Source organism: Nanorana parkeri, unplaced genomic scaffold, assembly GCF_000935625.1.
Source record: "Nanorana parkeri isolate BGI_ZX_2015 unplaced genomic scaffold, ASM93562v1 scaffold8, whole genome shotgun sequence".
In the NCBI taxonomy this organism is placed as follows: domain Eukaryota; kingdom Metazoa; phylum Chordata; class Amphibia; order Anura; family Dicroglossidae; genus Nanorana; species Nanorana parkeri.
Window position 1 is genome coordinate 4,372,129 of NW_017306276.1, and position 6,607 is coordinate 4,378,735.

Genomic DNA, 6,607 nt, shown 5'->3' on the forward strand with positions numbered 1-6,607 from the left:
ATACATCTAAAGAAAATATAAGACCACTTTTGTTATGTCATGTTTCAAGATTCAATCACATAATGAAATAAGTTTTCTCCCTTAACTGACAGCCAATCACAGATGTCAGTATTTTAAACACCTTGTTTTCCCTCTATGATCACAACCACTGATTAGCCCTTTCCACACAAAACTCTGCCCACCCATAGCCATTTAAAAAGCTCTCCCACCACAACCCCAATCCTGTCACTATGGCTTGAAAAAGAAGATATGTCTTTGAAACGCGTAGCCGTTTCTTCCACATCAACTTGACACTCTGCCTGGGCTCCGGGCTGGCTCCAGTCCCGGCAATGTGCACATCCGTGCTCCCCTCCTGTCGCACCATCCTCGTGCCTGCTCTCTCTGTGCTCTCTGCCTACAAGCCACGTGGTGGAACCAGGCATTCCTCAGCCATCACACAGACGCCGGAGGAGACACTCCCCCCTCTCCTCACTCACTGATCTTGGTAGCCTGGCAGTGCTGTGACTGCACCGGCAGCCTGCCACGCAGCAGTTCACACAATCCCCCCCTCTTACTGACATCGATCAGCAACTCTACTTCACCCGTACTCCCCTCCGCGGTCCCTCTCCTCCATTGCCCCTGCTCACCAGTTTCCTGCACAAGGATTCCATCTACCCAATTAAGGCATCCAGCCACAGCAGTGTCATCACAGGATCTTGATCAACACATGATCTCCAAACACATCTCCAAACCACCTCAAACGGAACCACCATCAATAAATTTGATTAAACAGACCATCCATCATTCACCTTACTCAGGATCCTCACATCATGTCTTTCAAGGACCTTCGTTGCTGATGTCGCAGCATTACTTACTTAATTTATGTGTTTTGCTTAATGTATGTGTTTAGTTATTGTGTTGAAACCTGCCAGTTCTCCACACTGATTATACTCATCCACCTATTTATTCACATTTGCCAAAACGCTGACGCCACTGATGTCCGATTGGAAGTGCTAACAGTCCACCACACAGCACCACTTTCCTGAAATCGTCCTTCTAAAGCCTCGACCAACTCACCCAGATGTGAGTATAACATCAAGAACTTAATTTGAATCCCAGTACACTTCCCTTCTGTTCCATGCTAGGTTTCTAGCGCTTCTCTACCCCTCCATTTTTTGTTATCTTCAGGTTTAGCTGCTTACTGACCCAGATCATCATACCCTACTTATGCACCACAGACAACAAGTCTCAGGTCTCCAGGAACAGTTCAGGGGTTAAGGCTCACAGTGGGCAAGCATGGTCAGGAGCAAACGAGAGGTCATAGAGGGCAGCAGACACACAGGAATCAAATAGTAGATGCAGCAGATAACCAGGAATTAGCCAGAAGTCAGTACACACAAATCAATTGAGGATTCAGGCTGGATAGCTGCAAAATGTACCAGGGGCATGGCAGCGAGCCATGACTGACTGTGGCAAGGGGGGTGGAGGGGAGAGCCACAGAGATTGGCTGTGCTCATTTAGGGAAAGGGCACCACTATTATAGACTCAGAAACTGCAATCATTCATGGGAAGAATGTATCCTTCCTATTGTTGGGGAGTTATTGGCCCATTTATGACCTCTCTTAAAAGGTTTTTCCACTTTCAGCAAGAATGTGGAAAGCCGTTTTCATTAGATGAATTACAGCAAACATTGGAATAGTGGTCATTTTTTGGTGCTACAAAGCTATATAATGCTTGGAAACCTATCATTTTTGATCAGTGAAGACTCCTTTAATTATAGTTTTGTTATACTTAAATATAATTCAAATATTATTCAAACAAACTTTCATTAATATTTAGATAATACCTATTGCAGTTTGTTTTGAATATAATGTATTGCCTATTACAACATTAAACCGGTATTCTGAATTTACTTCAAAGAAGAGCCCCAGGCTTACTGAAAATCAGCATATTAGAAAAACGAGGAGCTGTTAAACTGACTTAACAAAAGTAGTTAAAAACGAAGTATAGTCTTAAAATAAAATATTTTTCAGATCTTCACTTGAAAGGGATCAACTTAATGAAGATAGCTTTATCAGTGTGATCTAATGTATTAAAAAATGTATTTAATATTAATAAAAAAATTGGGGAACATAAAAAGGGTAACAATTAACAGATAATTAGTTTTCTGGATTTTTTTCAATTTTTCAGAGGATACCACTGGTCTGCATTGGTAACCAAGTGTAGAAAATTGTAACTTCCTCTTAGCTGATTTTTGTGATTCAAACCTAGTTGGAATTCCCTGAATATTACAATTTGTATAGCTACTATTAGAGCTAATTAAAATACTCCAACATTATCTCATATGGGTCCCCACACACATTTAATATTTTTGTACAATTCTATCTTACAGATTGCACAAGTCTATTTTGTGTCTTTATATGACTTATAACTAGATCTGATACTCAGTAGGTTCAGGCAACTTTGAGGCAAAAAAAGTTTTACTTTCTATTAATGGGTGTATCAATTTGTAAATAATATTTGCCATCTACCACCACCAACATGATCAAGATTTGGTATAGACCTGTGACCTTTTTGTTTCATACCAACCAACAGACAGATCAGTAAGGATCCTACTATCTGCTGCAAGTCAAATCTAGTTTAATTTGCTTTTAGACTTGTTCTTTAAAAAAGGTACAAATGGCACCAGACATGTGTAGAGTGAAGAAACCCATAGCAACTGATCAGGCTTTAGTTAACTAGATCTGAAATGTGAAATGCACTTTGTACATCAAATATTTTTAAGGTAAAACTTGCCAAAAAATGTAATCTTAAATATAGGCCTTATCAACATGAAAAAGCCCAAAATAAAGTCCCATGTCAGCTTTCCCTATACCAGCTTCCAATTCACTGACACTATGGGTATTCCATGCCCTCTTTTATAATGAGAAGACTAGCTTATCCAAAGGCCCTCTTATTGGCCCTTCTAAGCCTGCCATGTTCGAGTTCCAGGTTTTTCCCTCTGTCCAAGGTACTTGGCTTCTAGCTAATTGCAGGTTGCAGGCCAGCAGCCAAGCCACTCTCTGCCTTTAAGATAGAAAATCTTAGAGCTAGTACACATGTTGGTTGGAGTTTGAGCAATGTGTCTGTACTAGTGATGGGCTGAACACACCTGAGTTCAGTTCTAACAAGAACTTTAGAACAGGCAAAAGTTCTTACAAGAACTTAGAACTCAATGAAAGTCTATGGGACCAGAACTCGTAAAATATTTTTGAAGACTTATATGCAAGTTATTGGCCATAAAAAGGGTATGGGGAGTCGGGTACTGCCCTGGGGGACATGTATCGATGCAAATAACACTTTTAAAAAATATTTAAAGGAGCAGTGATTTTAACATTGCTTAAAGTGAAACAATAAAAATGAAAAATGCCTTCTCTTCTTCAGTTTACCCCTTGAACTGCCTGTAACGTGGCACATCTGTATGATGTATAGAACCTGCTGCTGCAAAACTGACATTTATAAAAGAAAAAAAATGCAATTTAAGTTGCCGGTAATTGATTTTGCCTTAATCTTGTAAACAAATGCTTGGGGAGGCAGCCTGTATGAAAAGGCCATATTTTATCTTATTTTTTCATACTCAGAACAACATTAGAGATTTTGTTTGGATACATTATGGTGTGTTTTTTGCAGACATTGGATGAAAGTAACAGCAAACTTTGCCCAATCATGGCTCTCACAGTTATCTGTGCCCTGATTGGACAAAGTCTTGCACCTAACTTGTGGTCAGGTGCAAGCCTTTAGCCAATTAGGGCTTCACAAGGCATGTTGCCTTGTGGGGCGTTCAGCGGTTGAACAGCCCGCCAAACGGCCTTATAGTTTGTGCGTTCGGCGAACACACGAACTAGCGATGTTCGAGTCGAACTCACGCTCGACACTAACATCCAGCCCATCCCTACTTATGAGGACCCTTGTGACACATGGTTACTTGTACTGCTGACTCCCTTGTGTTTTCCCTGGACTCCTGTGCACCCAAGTGTGCTTTGCATGTATCTCAAGAGACTTCCTTTTGCTTTTTCTGGACTCCTCTGCACCCCTGTGTGCTTCTGCGTTTATCTCAAGACACTCCTTTCCTTCCCTGTACTCCTCTGAACTCCCAGTGTGGGCCTTCATCATATGCTTACTTACATATGCATGCTTACATAGGCCACAGGGTGCAATAACCCATCATGTTCTTGATATAGCATTCCTCCAACTTTAGAACAGGCAAAAGTTCTTACAAGAACTTAGAACTCAATGAAAGTCTATGGGACCAGAACTCGTAAAATATTTTTGAAGACTTATATGCAAGTTATTGGCCATAAAAAGGGTATGGGGAGTCGGGTACTGCCCTGGGGGACATGTATCGATGCAAATAACACTTTTAAAAAATATTTAAAGGAGCAGTGATTTTAACATTGCTTAAAGTGAAACAATAAAAATGAAAAATGCCTTCTCTTCTTCAGTTTACCCCTTGAACTGCCTGTAACGTGGCACATCTGTATGATGTATAGAACCTGCTGCTGCAAAACTGACATTTATAAAAGAAAAAAAATGCAATTTAAGTTGCCGGTAATTGATTTTGCCTTAATCTTGTAAACAAATGCTTGGGGAGGCAGCCTGTATGAAAAGGCCATATTTTATCTTATTTTTTCATACTCAGAACAACATTAGAGATTTTGTTTGGATACATTATGGTGTGTTTTTTGCAGACATTGGATGAAAGTAACAGCAAACTTTGCCCAATCATGGCTCTCACAGTTATCTGTGCCCTGATTGGACAAAGTCTTGCACCTAACTTGTGGTCAGGTGCAAGCCTTTAGCCAATTAGGGCTTCACAAGGCATGTTGCCTTGTGGGGCGTTCAGCGGTTGAACAGCCCGCCAAACGGCCTTATAGTTTGTGCGTTCGGCGAACACACGAACTAGCGATGTTCGAGTCGAACTCACGCTCGACACTAACATCCAGCCCATCCCTACTTATGAGGACCCTTGTGACACATGGTTACTTGTACTGCTGACTCCCTTGTGTTTTCCCTGGACTCCTGTGCACCCAAGTGTGCTTTGCATGTATCTCAAGAGACTTCCTTTTGCTTTTTCTGGACTCCTCTGCACCCCTGTGTGCTTCTGCGTTTATCTCAAGACACTCCTTTCCTTCCCTGTACTCCTCTGAACTCCCAGTGTGGGCCTTCATCATATGCTTACTTACATATGCATGCTTACATAGGCCACAGGGTGCAATAACCCATCATGTTCTTGATATAGCATTCCTCCTAAGCAATCCTCAGGATCTGTTCAAAGCCTTTGTGGAAATTAGTTCTGGAACTATTTCTATCTCACAATTATTGGAGTCTTCAGGACAGGTTTCCAGAATCACATAAGGACCAGGATCGGACCAACTAAATCTGACAGTAGCAGAACCTTTTCCGCACCTTCTAGCTTCCATAAACATCCTACTTTTGCAGGGCCTTTTTGTTCCTGAATCATCTGTAGATAAAAAGGTTGTAGTGCTGGGTGCAAGGATCAAGAAGAGCCTTTGTGTATACTCCCTCCACTTGTACTGAAACTATTTTGGATGGGCCTACCAGCTCACTAGGATATTTCTTGCCATTTGTAGCAGACAAATTAGTTCTGGTTGATTTTATGGTTACCCTCTGCCTCACTTGAGGCGATTGATTTGAGTTCTTTGGTTGAGCTGGTACCAGAGATCAACAGAGAGGATCTTATAATTGGAGCAGGGGAAGCTTTAGAATCGCTTGCAGCTTCTCCTACTTATTTTTCAAATTGTTGTCTTTGGAGCACACTACTTTAGCTGGGCGCCCAACTGCCTCCTTTACTGGGGCCCTTTGAAGTGTACCACCAGCATAGGGGATGGCAGGTCGGTCTTTCACAGCTTACAAAATTTCTTCAGCTGATTTGGAGGCATTTCCTCTCTTAGGACAACAGGCTTTGAAGTGACCACATTCTCCACAATTAGAGCACTTTCTTCTGAAGATTGTAGTTGCCGTTCTCTTCTTCTCCAATACCTTCCCCTCCCTGTTGCGGGAGTGAAGGATGGGGTTGACATATTTAAGAAGGATGGCTGCATGCAGTGGTGTATTTTGGTTTTGTGCTGCCCTAGGCAAGACTAAACTCGAGCGCCCCCCTAATCTAAATTTGACCCGCCCCTTCCTGTTTAAGGCCAACCCCTTCCTCACTAAACTCCACCCTCTTTAGGCTTCCTTTCTGTACATTAAAAGTAGATAACGAATGCCTATATTTTCACTGTCTTTGACCATCTCCTGTAACATGCAAGCAGTCTCTGACCCTCTCAATTAACATGTCAGCAGTCTCTAACCATCTCCTGTAACATGTCAGCAGTCTCTAACTGTCTCCTGAAACATGCCAGCAGTCTCTAACCATCTCATGTAACATCCCATTAGTCACTGACCATCTCATGTAACATGACAGCAGTCTCTGACCATCTCATGTAACATGACAGCAGTCTCTGACCATCTCTTGTAACATGACAGCAGTCTCTGACCATCTCCTGTAAAATGCCAGCAGTCTCTGACCGCCTCGTGTAACATGACAGAAGTCTCTGACCGTCTCGTTTAACGTGTCATCAATCTCTGA